This window comes from Talpa occidentalis, unplaced genomic scaffold (genome assembly GCF_014898055.3).
Source record: "Talpa occidentalis isolate TD23 unplaced genomic scaffold, MPIMG_talOcc4v2.1 talOcc4.4, whole genome shotgun sequence".
NCBI classification, from domain to species: Eukaryota; Metazoa; Chordata; class Mammalia; order Eulipotyphla; family Talpidae; genus Talpa; species Talpa occidentalis.
In genome coordinates this window covers 88626542-88643398 of record NW_023604295.1, presented here as the reverse complement: position 1 = coordinate 88643398, position 16857 = coordinate 88626542, and positions in this window count along the sequence as shown.

Below are 16857 nucleotides of genomic sequence, written 5' to 3'. Positions count from 1 at the left end.
GCGCAGCAGACCTCTCCTGACTCGCCCACTGCTCCCCTCAGCAGTGTATTTCAGTAGATCTGCCTGTTCTGTTCCCCACTCTGTCTCTGGTGAATCCTCTCACTCCCACGCCTGTGGCCTGTACCCTGATTCTCGTATACATAAATAAATAAATCTTTAAAAAAAAAAAAAAGAAGGAACTGGTGAATTATTAACATTACTAGACTTATATGCAATGTTGAGTGTTTCCAGGCTGTTCTCTTAATAACTCATAGATTTTTAAAGGAAGGCGCTCCAGCAATTTTTGCTTTATAGTTTGGATGCTGATCCATAGAAAAGTTATATACCATTTCTTGGGTCACCCATATGTTTCCGGACAGAACTTACTTAAGCATTCGTTGCCACTGACATAGGGTTCTGGGGAGGAGAGACAAGTGACGAAAAGTCCTCCATGATAAAAATGACTACCATACACACACCTCTGGGGATAACCTTTCTTATAAACTATAGAGAAACAATTACATCACAAAAGAACCAATTATGTTCAGTTGTTGCCAGTATTAATAAGCACTATACTCAGGATTCCTGATAAAAGGCACAGCAATAAACTGAAATAGACTGGGAGAGAGATGAAAGAAAATACTTTCTAAATACTTACTTTCTAAATATATTTACTTTCTAATACCTACCAAGACATATTATTTATTTTCTATATATACCATGTCAGTTCTAACACATGTAGCTTATATCTACAAACATTCATGTAGCCCTTTTGTATGTGCTAAAAGCATTAGGCATCGTTTGTTGCTGTTATCTGTCAAGGTCACAATAGGCTCTTATTGTAAAAAGTACATTCTCATTTTTCAGAGCAGTTCACCATATTCAGAAAAGTTAAGTGACTTGTCCAACATCACACATTACCCAGAGTCCCCTACGCCCAGTCCAATACCCTGTCCCCACACCATGCAAGCTCCCTTTGACCTTCCTCTCTTGCGATAAATGATACCCTTAAGTATATGGAAAACAACATCCATGAGGACATTTTAATTTAGAGGAAGTTATGAATAGAAGGAATCAATTGACAAGATCTATTCATCTACTATAGGATTTTGGGTAAAAAAAAATGCTCAAAATAATCTGGAATCCCATGATCTGAAGTTCTTTGAGAGGAAACATCATTTCTCATTAATCACCTATTCCATTTACTGCTTATCCTAAGAACATGGACAAATCTAGACTATCTCTGGAGATCAGCCTGGACTTCAATCTTAGATGCCTGGATCCATAATCACCTGGCTAATCAGACTGCCCTCTGCACAGAAATGGACAGAGTAATGCTTTTTGCAACTATTGCGAAACAATAGCATACAAGTCAAATCTCCAGTATTTTCTCTACTTATTCCAGATAATATCTTATTTCCTGTGGCTTATGAATACATTTGATCATAAAAATGTGTCAGCTCTTGGGTGTTAATGTTGTCTAACTGAGAGTAGAATAGATGCCAAGGCAGGACTTCAGGCTACTGAGAAGACTTGGAACTTCAAGAAATTCCCTTCAGTCACACCCGCCTCTTAGCAGAATCCAAGCATGGCCCTCTTGCTCCTGTCCTCATCAGCAGCCAAAAGATTTTCACTATGTGATTAAGGGATTTGGTTTGTTTTCCCTTATCCCTGTGACAATGACTTTGTAAGAGAATTCATTGTTTCTCTCCTGAGCTCCCAAGTTGGTCTCCACAGAAGAATTGGTGCCCAAAGCAATGTTAGGTAAACTACAAAGTCTGCAGAATGAGGAATTATTGGAAGTAGATAATATACTCCACTGAAAGTTCTTCCTGGCAGTGAGACCCTGATTTGGACTTCAAAAGCTTAATGGCAACAACAAATGAGATTGGCCTGGAAAATCTGCTTCCTCTTAGGCAATACAAGGTAGGTGATGTGAAATGAGTTTTGGGTATTTGCAGACTCTTTATTTAAAAAAAAATAAAATGGCCACACTCACATACAGACCACTTTCATGAAGTCACTCAACTCAGCATCCCTTGTTTGTGATCCAAAGCTTTTTGCAGCTTTGACTGCCTCCCAGTACCTGAGGGTCAAGTGTCCCACTGAGAGCTTGGAAAGAGAAGCCAAAAAGATTTGGAACTGGTGCGGATGACTGCAGAGTACAGATGGCCAGTTAGAGGTGTAATCTGTGCATCTGGGAGACATGTGTTATAAGGAGGCAGCTGCTAACCCAAATGAATCAACCAGAGATTTTAAGAAAAGAGAACGCAGGTTGGAAAATGGGTAGAAGTTTTGAATGTATGTAACTGGGCAGAGTTGTGACCAATGGTCAAAAATGAGTTATATGCAGAACAATAGTCCATTTCATAGGAAGTGTGTGCATGTTGGAGGGGTCATTTTGCAAATGCTGTGTTAACTCTCTCCATCCAAGTTTTTGCCTCATATGCTGTAATGTGTGACTTTTTTATAGGTGCTCTAGACTCTGCAATAAGGTACAATTCAAGAGTTAAAGGAAGAATTGACCTGTCATTTTCCAATGAAGGGAGAATGGGTGGTGGAGAGTGTTTTTATTCCATTTATTGCCCCCTTCGATGTATGACTTTTGTATAGCTGGATAAAGTCTGAATTTCTACCTATCCACAACCATAGCCCATGATATTGGGAAATGAGCTAACATGACTTTGTCCTGGCTATGTAAGCAGTTCTGAATTTTAATTGTATTTCTTTATCAAGACCCCAGAATGGAAACAAGATCAATTTGTTTTAATAAATCACCTGTTTCTGATGACAATCTACATTGAACTATAACTACTAAGCTTTTTTTATTCCTAAAAAAAATTATGAAGCAAGCTGTAGGGGCAGGAAGGGCACAGGGTAGGTTATGACCTGAGTAGACAGGGTAAAGGAGGAGTCCTGGAGCCCTCAGTGACTTTTTCAGGGTTTTATTGGGATTTTACCAGGTACATGGTGGGCAGGGGTGGCAGGGGACCGGGAGGCCTGCCAGCAAGTCTTCACTCTTTATGGACTCTCCGGCATTCTCTCCTGGCCTGTGATTCTCTGTTCCTTTTGCTCTGCTGTTCCGCAAGTGTCCTCGTGATGCCACCTTATAAGCCCAGACTCTCAGCCCAGGTGTACGCACTTACATATGCCCACACTCTACTCCAGGTGTCCGCCATCAGGAATGCATTCAGGACCGCAGATCCATCATCAACACTAATGGCGGGAAAGCAGAAAAACCTGATACATTTTTACCTCACCCTACACAAGCATACTCCAACTATGAGTCAAACTGTTTTAGTGAACTGATGAATTTCTCTGGGAAACTTATTATGACAACTTTTGATCAATTACTGAATACAGACTGGTTTAAAAGGGATGTATCATAATTACGGTAACAAATATGCTATAATGCTGCCTCTTATAATGAGTCCTTTCTTCAAGATTGAGGGCTCAGGGGTGAGGGAGTATTTTGCATTTTTTCTGTTTATTGATTTTCATGTTTTATAAAATGATAAATTAACCAGCAATGGCTCTTTGTCCAGAGTTTATGGAGAAAGAAATACCTTTTGGGCTCCCTCGGAAAAATCTCCTCTTAGAAGTGTAGGAGGAATAAGTTTATGTCATCTAGCAATACTACTGCGAACATTTACCTAGATCAAAATTAGGAAATGCATTTCAGCTGCCACTATCATATCATTATAGCTGCATGTCTTCAATTGCATATTTGTTGCCAACAAGAATCCTCACCAGATCAAACTGATTAGAGTTAGGCCCAAGATAACTGTAGCCTAGATAAAACCAAATGATTTTCAGTTTCCTGGATACCAAGAAACAGGATATGTCATTGATGGCCAGTGAGTGAACTTATCACACATTTCAGTCTTACTCATCTGAATGTGACACTTTCTTTATGGTCCTTGAACTTTCATTGTTTATTACAGTTTAAAAGAAAAGATTTCTATTTCTTTAAAGCCTTTTGCTTCAAAATTAGAGATTCAGATACCATATGACACAGATCAAACTTCAAGAGTCTATAAAAAGAACCAACAATCCAATCAAATACAAGGTTGTTTTTTTTTTCCCTAATAATTATGTTGTTCAAAAACTGAGGAGAAATGGGCATTAAATATATTCTATAATTTGGTTTTATATGTTATAGAAAAAGGGAAATAGGAACATGAAGACAAAGTCACCAGTGAAACCTCTCACAAGAAGTTTTGGGCATTGATAAGAAATTTGCCCTTTTATTGCTACTTGTGTTTAAAGACATTTAATATTGCACTTTACAAGATGAAACTTAATTAGAAATTTTGCAGGTCAGATATAAATGTGGACATGATCAAAGTCATTGGAACCTTATGACCAAAAACAAACAAATCTCTGTAACTCAAGGTAGTAACTTTCTTAGAAATAACCTGTGTTCTATCTTCCCCTTTTCCATAAAAGTCAAAGAGAACCCCTTAAGTGGGCCTCCATTTTCTTTTTTTTTAAGATTTATTTATTTATCCATACAAGAGCTGGGGTACAGGCCAGAGATGTGGGGGGAGGGGAGGTGAGAGGATTCACCAGAGACAGAGTGAGGAACAGAACAGGAAGACGGACTGAAATACACTGCTAAGGGGAGCAGCGGGCGAGACAGGTGAGGTCTGCTTCACCATGTGGGTTGCTGCCTGGCTAGCTGGGGATCTAACTCGTGCTGCAGAGGCTGCAGATTGCTTCATAGTGCGGTGCTTTATCCCTTGCACCACCAGGGAGGAAGTGGACCTCCATTTTCACTGGCCAGTGAGTGATCTTTTTCTTATTTGAGGGAATGAGATCTTGTTTTTTCCCTGGGAATTCTTGAGTCTCCAGATTTATAGAGCTTTTTGTTTTAGTTTTTGTTCCTCTTGACAATAAAGTTAACCTCTCTGAAATAAATAATAATGCTATGTATCAGATAATCTGAGCAAGTGTGACATCTTCAGAAGACCAATGTTTACAGTCAAGTCACTTAAAACAGTGCTCCCAAAGTATCCTCATCATAGAATACATAAAGTGATTGCTTTTACAGACAAAGTTGGGTGATGCCCTGCACTGTGCCAGGGTTGCTACAGCAGCCCTACATCCCACCACTCTGAGGATGGAGTATAAATATCTTGGGCACATTATAAGTTATTCATGAGGGAAGGTTTCATGTCCAGCAGAGGATCTTAACCATTTTTTTCCATGAACCCTTTTAATGTCTGATGAAGCATCTGGATCTCTTCTGTGAATAATATTTTTAAATGCATAAAATAAAATTCACAGGATTGGAGAGAAAAATTATTATATTGAAATAGTTATAAAATATTCAAAAGCCAAAAGTGTGATATAGTATATGTACTTTTTTATTAAAGCATTAAATAAAAAGATCTAGTGGCAAGTCTAGTAACTATCATAATTTCAGAGTACTTATGAGTACAAGTAGTTTTTCAAGATATCTGCAACAATTGCATTGTGATAGAAACATTTGTTATTTCTGTTAAAGACAAAGTCATGGATATTGCTAATGCTGCAGTGATTCTGGACTATATTTATGGTTGAGCGAAATGCTAACTTTCAGTTAGAACTGAGAGAAAATGAGGATGTAATTTTTTTAAATCTCATGGACCCCCTTAATTTTCTCCATGGATCTCAAGTTGAGAAACTGCTTAGAAGAATAAAAGGTACAGGAGGAAGAGTTCTCTCTGTTACTTAACATTCTTCCCTTTCTGAAGACTTATCTTGAATCCCTTAATCTTCTTCCCTTATCCTCTTTCCTGTTTCCTCTCTGTGTCTGACTTCCTTTCACTCTTTCTTTATTTCCTCCTCCCATTCTGTTCCTTCACTTCATTTGCTTTCTTTACTTTCCATAATCCCCACCTGGATACATTCAGCAGATGAGCAGACCAATCAGGGCAGGCTTTGGATTGGTCTATCCATCACCCAGTAAGAGTTTGGACAAAGAGGAAAGGGCACCAAGAAATGCAGCCATGTAATGAGAAAGATGCAACTTATTTGAGCCAGACCTCCTTGTCAAAAGTAAAAGAAAGAATCTTCCATAGTTCAGAATGAAAATGGGCTTTTGTTAGCTAATTTTAGCCAATATTCAATCAGCAAAGTATCTAAGCTTCAAAGTAGAATATTTGCGGACATAACTTTTATCATTTAATTATCAAGTTCTTATAGAAACTAAACTTATATTAACTAATAAAGTTACATTGTTATACTATAAAAGAAATTAGTATTAGCACAATCCTAAAAATATTCCTGGATAGTAAAGAAGATTGTAAGAGATCTCAGCATTTAGAATTTGCTATCCACAAGACTTCACCCATATCATGGTGGGATAACTAGGTTGGGATCTTTTTCTATAAATATAAAAAATAATATTTGCTCAAAGGAAATTCAGGCATTCCATGATAAAGTCCCAGAACTTTCCCATGGAGGACTTTCCCTAAGGCAAGTAGCTCATAGCCAGGAAGGAGTGGGAGAAGGTGAGGGGAATGTGACCAGGAAACTACATACCCCCCGTTGGGGTTTCACAATCCATGACTTTATAGAAAGCTCCAGGGCATGCTGAACTTCCCCAAAATTACATTTCAGAAAGGGGTTGCAGCTATGTCTGTGCGTGGATCCAGCATCAGACACTGTGAGTTCCCCAACAAATGTAAGAAAGGAAAGCTCTCACCCACCCCTTCAGGAAAGAAAAGATCAGAGTCATGAAGCAGAGCCTCATTCATCACAAATAGGGCCTCCCAGTCATGTAAAACTGGTTTAACATATTCAAAGAAAAATTACATGATCATTTCAATAGACAATGAAAAACCGTTGAACAAGATTCAACATCTATTTGTGATTAAAAACCCTCAATAAAGTGGGAATATGTGGAATTTATCTAAATATTATGGAAGCCATATATGACAAACCCATAGATAACATTATGCTCAATCATGAATAAATGAAAGAATTTATAGAAAAGGGAACAAGACAGGAACAATACAAAGATATCCAATGTCATCACCGTTGTTTAACATAATATTGGAAGTCCTAGTTGGAGCATTTAGGCAAACAAAACACATCAAATCAATCTAAATTAGAAATAAAGAACAGTCATTATTTGCAGGTGATTTGATAATAATCAAAAAAACTCTACCAAAAAAAAACTACCAGAGGGGCCTCCCTGGTGGCACAGTGGTTGAGCGCTGGGTTGCGAAGCTGCCCGCAGCCTCCACAACGCCAGTTCAAACCCCAGCCGCCAGGCGAGGGTCCCACATGTTGCGCAGATCTCTCCTGCCACCCGCTGCTCCCCTCAGCAGTGTACTTCATCAGTCTGCCTGTTCTGCTCTCCACTCTGGCTCTGGTGAATTCTCTCACCCTCCCTCACTTCTGACTGTACCCAGTGCTTGTATAAATAAATAAATAAAATCTTTAAAAAAAAAACTACTAGAAATAATAAATGTATACAGTAAAGTGGCAGGGTACAAAAATCAATACACAAAAAACAAATGCATTTCTATATGCAAACAGCAATAACAACAAAAAAAAAAATCCACAGACAACACAATCAAAATAATGGTAAAAATACCTAAACAGACATTTCTCTATAGTAGATATTAGATGACTTATAGACACATGTAAAATTGTTCAGTATCACCTGTTATAAGGGAAATATAAATCAAAACCACAATGAGATATTACTTCACCCCTATGACAATGGCTTATATCAAATAGTAACAAAATAGTAACAAAAAGTAAAAAAAGGACAAGAAGAAAGAGGGAATCTTACCCAAAGTTGATGGTAATGCAAGTTGCTGCAACCACTATAGAAAACAGTATGGAGATTCCTTAAGAAAATGAAAGTGGAAATTCCATATGATCCAGAAATACCTCTGCTAGGCATTTATCAAAAAACAATGGAAGTTCTAATACTAAAAGATTTATGTGTTCCTGTGTTCATAACAGCGTGGTCCATAACTGTCCAGTCATGAAACTAATCTGAGTGTTCAGTGACAATTGACAGGATAAAGAAGTCGACTGGAATGTATATTCAATGGCATACTGCACAGCTGTGAAAAATGATGGAATAGTGGCTTTTGGGACAAAATGGATGGACCTTGAGGTGATTATGCTAAATGAAATAAGTCAAAGACAAATATTAGATGGTTTCACTTATCTGTGGAATATAAATAACAAAAAGCATACATTGGCAAAATATAGCAAAAATAAATCTTGGACTTAGTGAAAAAACATACTGGTTACCAGAGGGAACAGGGGAGAAGGAAAAGGAAATGGGAGAGGGTCGAATGTAGGTTATTGGCTTGGGAAGTTTGGCAGAGGGTGAGTAGAATACATGGAGGAATGAAAATTTAACCCTTAAATTACAATAGAAAAAGAGTAGGGCCTCCTTAATGGTGCAACAGGTTAAGTCTCAGCGCTACCACGCTATCACTGGTGCAGCCGGAGTTCAATCCCTGGCCAGGGAACTAACCCACACATATGGACCAGCAGACCTCTCCTGTCTTGCCCACTGTTCCCCTCAGCAGTGTATTTCATCAATCTACCTGTTTTGCTCCCCTCTCTGTGGCTGGTGAATCCTCTCACCCCCCCACACCTCTGGCCTACACCTTAGCTCTTACATGCCTAAATGTTTTTTTTTTTTTTTAAAGGTAATAATAAAATTATGTGTAGGGGGAAAATGAACTATTATCCACAAATCTCAAATACATACCATGAATTGGCACTCAAAAAAAGTAAGAATACTTCACAGATACACTTACCACCCTCCTCCTCAAATATTCTAATGGTGTCTTATACGATTATTCTCTCAGAGGCCACTGAATTTTCTGGTTGATCTTCTAGGCCAATGCAATGCTGAATATTCCAGGCCATTAAATCCCCCAGAAGTACTTAATAAATATGGAAACAGTAGGACAACAATACACTTAAAAAGAATTTTTTTTAATTATGCGAGATAGATTAGATTTACCAATGAGAAAGTGCAATTCATTAAATGTTAAGTATTTCATTTCAATAAGTCATGTGTAACAACATTTAATATAATTTTGTGTAAGAAAATCTGAACTTATTTTGCAGCAGAAAACTCGGTAATCTAGGTAGAAAACTGTCTTTTAAAATGATAATTTATAAGAAATTCAGTTGGAGAAATCCACTTAATACCATCTGACTTGCCAAAGAAAATATCTATTCCAATTATTTCAATGCTCTGCAAGTGTGAAGATTTTTTGTTGTTTTGTTTATAATACATCATGACAAAGATCCAATCAGGAGACAGGTGGAAGCATCTGTGCCAGAGTCACACCTGAATTTACACTTTTTTTTCAGATGACTCTTTGCTTTCCAAGCTACAGGTCTACTGCTTGTTGTCTCAAGTGCAAATAAACATGATGCCTCTGATTCAAAATCTTGAGCGTCCAACCCAGTGTGTAACCTGAAGCCATTACTTTCTCATAAGTCCCCATTTCTTCAAAATTAAGAGTAATTCATAGAACAATTATGAAAATCAAGAGAGATGATCTATGTTATTAGCACTGAACCTGGAACAAAATATATTCTCAGTAAATAATATGATGTTATTTAGCTGATCTAATATACCAAGATAACATATCAAACTACAAAAAGAAAGCACAGATGAATTTTGTATACTGTGAAATGTCTTGTAAACATTAGTTTAGAAAACTGTTCTGTTCTATTATTTGAATGGTACAGCAATCTATGCTGGTGCCATGCTATTTTTCACACACCAAAGATGGTAGAAGCATGATTTTAACATCAAGCTTAAGCAGCTCATTATGCCAAGGACTACAGCATCTGCCTTGATATGACAAAGAAAATTCAACTCTACCCGGAGGGAGAGAGCAGTTATAACATTGTTTATATTAGGGAGAATATATTAAAATTTTGTGATTTCTACACTTTGAAATCAACAGTACATTGACTTAACCTGGGAATTTCCAAAGCAATTATTTTTTTAAAGCAGTAGTGATCTTTAAAACTAGTGATTGGTCCTCCCCAGTGGCACAGCGGGTTAAGTGTAGCGCTGTGAAGCTGTCTGCAGCCTCTGCAACATGAGTTTGATTCCTGGCCAGCCAGAGAGAGACCCACATGGTGCAGCAGACCTCTCCTGTCTCGCCTGCTGCTCCCCTCAGCAGTGTATTTCAGTCAGTCTGCCTGTTCTGTTCCCAGCTCTGTCTCTGGTGAATTCTCTCACCCTCCTGCACATCTGCCCTATACCCCAGCTCTTGTAAAAAAAAAAAAACCTGCTAACACTAGTGATTAAAAATCCACCTCCTTCATTAAATTCATTCAAATATAATATCTATAAAAGCTTTCTGTTGTGGTAATAAACCTTTCCTATTTTCTCTCTCTCCTTGGCCTTTTTATTTATTCATTTCCCATTAATGGTAGCATTTAAATAAGAGAATGAAATTTTTAAAGTCACTTTCCATTCTACCGCTTTGTTAATTTCTTCTAAGTGCACTTTAGTGTGTTTAATTTGTGTATGGGGTAGTGCATAGTTACCACACTATTCCTTTATTCCTCCAGACAGAAGCAATTAGCTGGGCTAGCCAAATCCTCCACCTGGCCACTATCAGCACATGCACAGCACCAGGAAGAAGCAGGAAGCTGAGTGCTCCATAGGGCCTATTTCCTTTGATATTCAAATCCTCCACTTTCTCCAGCAGACTGTAATGGAGGCAGATTTACAGAACCCATATCATCTCTGATCCTGATCCCACCAGTGAACATAATTGCATTTCTATTCTAATATTTGAGGACTAAACACAATTGTGTGTGTGTGTGTGTGTTTGTTTTTCTATTTAAAAACTGTTGCACGGACAAAGAATGAATCTTTAAAATGCACTTACTAATTTAGCATAGGTTGATATTTCTGATGTGTGTATTTTTTAATGCCACCAAACTAGACTTATTATTTCTAAAGATATTTATGTGGCATCTTCCATGTATTAGACACTGAGGTAGGTACCTAGATTACAACTGTCAACATCAGTTTAAATTGTACATGTTGTATTAATTAGTCTTTTTAAAAATCAAAATCAACAAGCAACTATAAACCAAAGACACACTGCAGGGGAGCAGGGGGCGGGGAGAGGAAGGATTAGAGTCAAAATAAGGGGGGGTGCAATTGTATGCGGAATATAACCAAAATGAAAATGCATACATTGTGCAAAAATGAAAAATGATGTAAGAATTATATAAAATAAAATATTAAAAAAACAATATTGAACTGCACACATACAAATGGTTAAGACTGAAAAAAACATGATGCAAAAAATACATACAAAAAAGAGAAGGGAGGAGAAAGGTCCATATTATCAAGAAATAAAGGACAAGGTTTCTCCCTGGTGGAGCAGCAGACTGAGTGCAGTGCTGTGAAGCTGTCCACAGCCTCTGCAGTGCGTGTTCAATCCCAGCCAGCCACAGAGATACCCACATGGCACAATAGATCTCTCTTCTTTCGCCCACTGCTCCCCTCAGCAGTGTTTTTGGTTGTCTGCCTGTTCTGCTCTCCATTGTGTCTCTGGTGAATTCTCTCACCCTCTCACGCCTCTGGCCTGTACCCCAGTTCTTGTATAAATAAATAAATCTTTAAAAAATAAATAAATAAATAAATAAATAAATAAATAAATAAATAAATAAATTGTACATGTTGATAGTAAGGAAAGAAGCTATTCAGTGGATAGGTTTTTTTTTTTTTTTAAGATTTATTTTATTTATACAAGAGCCAGGGTACAGTCCAGAGGGTGAGAGGGAGGGTGGGTGAGAGGATTCACCACAGACAGAGTGGGGAACAGAAGAGGCAGACTGACGAAATACACTGCTGAGAGGAGGAGGGGGCGAGACAGGAGAGTTCTGCTCACCATGTGGGTTGCTCCAAGGCCGGCGGGGATCAAACTGGCACTGCAGAGGCTGCAGAATGCAGACAGCTTCACAGCGCTGTGTTCAACCACCTGTGCCACCAGGGAGGCCTCTTCAGCAGAAAGTTTTAACTAATTAAAAATATTAATTTGCCTTAGAAGAAGAAATTTCCAACTTTTGGTAACTTGATTTAAAGATCTGTGGGGTTTCCCTTCCACACCTTATTATAATAGTTTTTTTTTTTTTTTAAGATTTATTTATTTATTTATACAAGCACTGGGTATAGTCAGAAGCGTGGGAGGGTGAGAGAATTCACCAGAGTCAGAGCGGGGAGCAGAACAGACAGACTGACAAAGTACACTGCTGAGGGGAGCAGCGGGCGGCAGGAGAGGTCTGCGCGACAAGTGGGACCCTCCTCTGGTGGCCGGGGAGCAGCCCGGGATCGAACCGGCGCTGCAGAGGCTGCGGGCAGCTTCGCAACCCAGCGCTCAACCGCTGTGCCACCGGGGAGGCCCTTATAATAGCTTTTTTAACGTTTTTCCTGAATAACCTCTGTGTTTGGTATTTAGCAGCTTCTAAGACAAGGGAAAACATGATAACCAAAAAATAAATTTAAACTTCCTTGCAAAAAAGTGAGTGCCATCAGGTGATACCTAGGGTATAAAACTTCTTGTACAATAAATTAGAGAAAATTACCTGCTATTATGGGAAGAAAGCTTAGAAACTGGCGGTGATCCTCTAAGAGAAAACCATTTCACCATAGACATATTTCAAATTATACTTCAAACTTACTAAATTCTGATTCATAGGGGTAGCGAGCTGTCCAGTAACTTTACAAATACAATCTCTCCATAGTCCAACATCTATACATTTTCTGAAGTGTAACCATGAATAACTAGCTGAGTCACAATGAAATCATTCCTATTTTTTCTAGGCTTTTCTTATGTAACTTATATAAAACAATGAGTTTCAGTGTTGCGATATTGTGATTTATAATAAGAAATATGAATTTTTTCTTTGTCCCCATTGGAGGCACAGTACTCCAAATCCTTATTTCCCACATGATAAAATCATAAACATGTCTTGATATATATGACAAACCCCTTCAACCATACCTGAGTTTATGATAATGTGGAGACTTTTGGAAAGCACCCAAGGAAAGGGCTGATTGTTAGCAGAACCAAACATATGGTTGGATGCTTGGAGCTTTCTGTCCCACCTGCCTGACCTTGGGGAGGAAAGAGGAGTAGCGGGTGAATCAATTGCCAATGGCTAAGTGATATAACCAGTAATGCCTGTTTAATGGAACTTCCATAAAAATTCAAAAGTGGGCCTCCCTGTTGGCACAAGGGGTTAAGCACAGCGCTATGAAGCTATCTGCAGCCTCTGCAGCACAAGTTCAATTCCCGCCCAGCCAGGGAGCTACACACATGGTGCAGCAGACCTCTCCTGTCTCACCTGCTGCTCCCCTCAGCAGTGTATTTCAGTAGATCTGCCTGTTCTGCTCCCCGCTCTGTCTCTGGTGTATCCTCTCCACCCCTGCACCTCTGGCCTATACCCCTGTTCTTCTATGCATAAAAAATAAATAAATCTTAAAAAAAAAAAAAAGAAAGGGGGAGGGAAAAAAAGAAACCAAAACTAGCAAGAAATTGGTCCTTCTCCACTTCGTTTTGGAAAAATAGAAATAAAATAAAAATAACTACACAACTTTCTCTGGTCCCCACCCAAGTATGGCTTTACCTAGAAAAGGCAGAGGGAATCTAGCCCAGGAAAGATGAGGAAAGCCCAGCTGGACTGTGCAGGGAACTCAATTTCTCTGGGGACAGATGTGCAGAAGGAACAAGTGTCAAAGAACTTTAAAGAAATCAAGCTACTGCTATTCAAAAAAAGTCTTCTCCATAATTGCTGCCCTCTTAGTTGGCAACTGCTATTAATTTCCAGTTTGTTGCATCTCAGCTTCCACTCTTCATGCCATGCTTCAGGGTTTCTTTTCCCTGGGTACAGCTGTTCCATTTCATCTCATAAAGCCACATCTGCCTACAAAGCCACCAACCTCTCTGCTGTGCACAGTTCAAAGAGAATAATCTATTGGAGGAAGCATAATTTTCATGCAGAAATGTGAATACCTCATTGTCACTGATGTATTGAGATTTAATGCTTTAATGGGTTCTTAAGGATGCTGATAAAACCATTAAAAATTCATACCAATTTTTAATTTAAACATAATACATATATACCTTTTCCTGATTTGCCTCTCCATCTGTGTCCACAGTCTAACTAAATTTCATGGAAGCCTTAGCTAGATTTGGAACTAAGCTAATCTTACCAGTGGACCAGGGATTCTCAACAGGAGAGATTTGGTCTGGAGGGTACATTTGACAAAGCCTGAAAACAACTTTTGGTTGTCTCAACTTAGAGGGGATAAGAGGATTGCTACAATTTCTAATTGGTAGAGTCTAGGCATGCTGCCAAATATCTTACAATGCATAGGACAACCCCACAACTAAGAAGTATAGAGCCCAAAATGTCCACTGCTAAAATTTAGAAATCCTGCAGTAGTATAACAAAATGTTGCTAATTCCATGACTAAACACATTTCTCATTGTCACGGTTAATTTTTTTTTTTTTGATATAAAGAAGCTCTTTAAAGACTATCCTTTCATATATTGAGTATATGTCTCTAAAGACCTAATAATGCAAGCCTGAATAGAAAATTGTCCTGTGTATCAGCCAGGCATACATTTAAACCATATTCAGAAATCACCAGCATCAGATAAAGTAGTGCATGTCAAATACATTCTTGATTCTTTTTTTATCCCAAAATACAGGTAAGCTATTAATATGCATAAATCATTAATTCATTTAATAAATTCATGAAAGAGCAAAGTCACTTAGAGTCTCTGTGATTTCTTTTAAGATTTATTTATTTATGCATACAAGACCTGGGGTACAGGCCAGAGGTGCAGGGGGTGAGAGGATTCACCAGAGACAGAGTAGGGAGCAGAACAGGCAGACTGACTGAAATACACTGCTGAAGGGAGCAGCGGTTGAGACAAGAGAGGTCTGCTATGCCATGTGGGTTGCTCCCTGTCTGGCTGGGGATCGAACTCATGCTGCAGAGGCTGTGAATTGCTTCAAAGTGCTGTGCTTAACCCCTTGCACCACCAGGGAGGCCCCATAGTCTCTATGTTTAATTTTCACTTCTGAACATTCTTCCAGACTGTTTCTCCTCCAGATTAAAGCATTATCTAGGTTAAAGAAGATATCTTCTCACCATAAGCAAAAAGAGTGTATGTCATGGGGTTTGAGCTGCACACCTGTACCTGCAGGGCAGAATGTGCATTATATTCCAGTTTGACCTGATGTCTTCAAGATGCTCCCACGGTATAATCTTGAATTATGTGAACATTTTGTTTACTGGATAAACTCTATGTAGAAATGAAAAAAAAATGGTTTTTAGAATATATGGCAGAGAGTGAAAAAGGAAGAACACTAAGAACATAGAGAAAAAAATTTTTAATCATCAAAGCTTATCAGACATATTGGAAATAATCAGCTATGTCCTTTGTTCTGCCTCTCCAGCCCTGTCTTTGACCACAATTTATGCCTTGGTTCAGAATTTCTCTTGATCAACTAGTCATTCTGTCAGTTAAAATTTGCCATCAAGCAAAACTTTTACCAACTGCTGCCCTTATGCCCACTGGACTTAAACCAACTATGCTTCCCCATATTTTATACTCTGAAATAAATTGTGTGTGAAAATTACCTTTTATTGACTTTAGTGAGAGCCTTATACAAACAACTGAGGGCAGATTTCAACTGCCCACTGCCAAAATAGCCCTCTGTCCCATCTGTTGGGTGCACATATCATTGAGACTTTTATTAGCCTCAGAAATAGAGAACTCATTTTATGGTGTTAGCTTAAAATCTACAGAAGTTCTTGAAAAGTAGCTCTTCCTTTTCCTGACAACCATTGTATCTGAGCAAAGGCTGCTACAGAACCATAGTAACAAATATTAAATCATGGAAATGTCCCCAAAATGATAGGACCAATATATAATTTCAAGTCTATAAATTTATACTATATATAAACTGATCAAAGAATATATACCTGTTATTTCTGCAAAAGTGTAAACTTTTTTAAACTTAAGTTTTAAGAAAAGAATAAGAAAATTTTCACCAAAACATTGAAAAAAAATTTTTTTCAAAAAAATCACAATAAAAGTTAAGACATAGCATAAGTGGAAGAATGGAAAAGTTGTAAAAGGCTTAACCATTAGGGGCCCAGGGAGAAGTAATGATCTTTTACCAAAAGAAGAGAAACAAAATCATGGAAGCCTAATATGGTTTTTTACAGTTCTGCTTACAATTACACATTAAACAATTTACCCCTTGTGGATGAGTTCCTAAAGCCTGCTGAGATGTTGCACTTAGAGAAATGAGTACATGCTGTTTTTTCTTCTGTTGTGGTTTATTTTTATTAAAACAAAAAACTTACAAGTAAAAAAATTTACTTTTGCTGAATTTTACTCTTTCCAAGAAGACCAACAGCATGGATGAACATTTGCCCAATGTTTGTAACACAATAAAAGACAATGGCTTATACATGCATGCCTAGTCAATGTCCTATGGACTGGAATACATGAAATAAAGGCAACAGATGGTATACCTAAATTTAATTTGCTCTCTGATTTATCCTTGTTTCCACTCTGAAATGTTTGTCTAATGTTGTTAGAAAACACAAGACCATGCTTTGAGCAAGTTTATCTTGTAAACTGATGCTGGATCATCAATCCCCAGAATGAAAATTGTAGTCTATCCACAGGAGCACTCTCCTTAGACTAAAAGGAACTTGTCAATAACCAATACTACAACCAATATCAGGGATGGCATTTCATGATGTTTGGAGTCACTACATATAACAATAAAACAACCCAGAGACCATCAAGAGAAAGAAGTGTGATTTGAAGTTAGAGG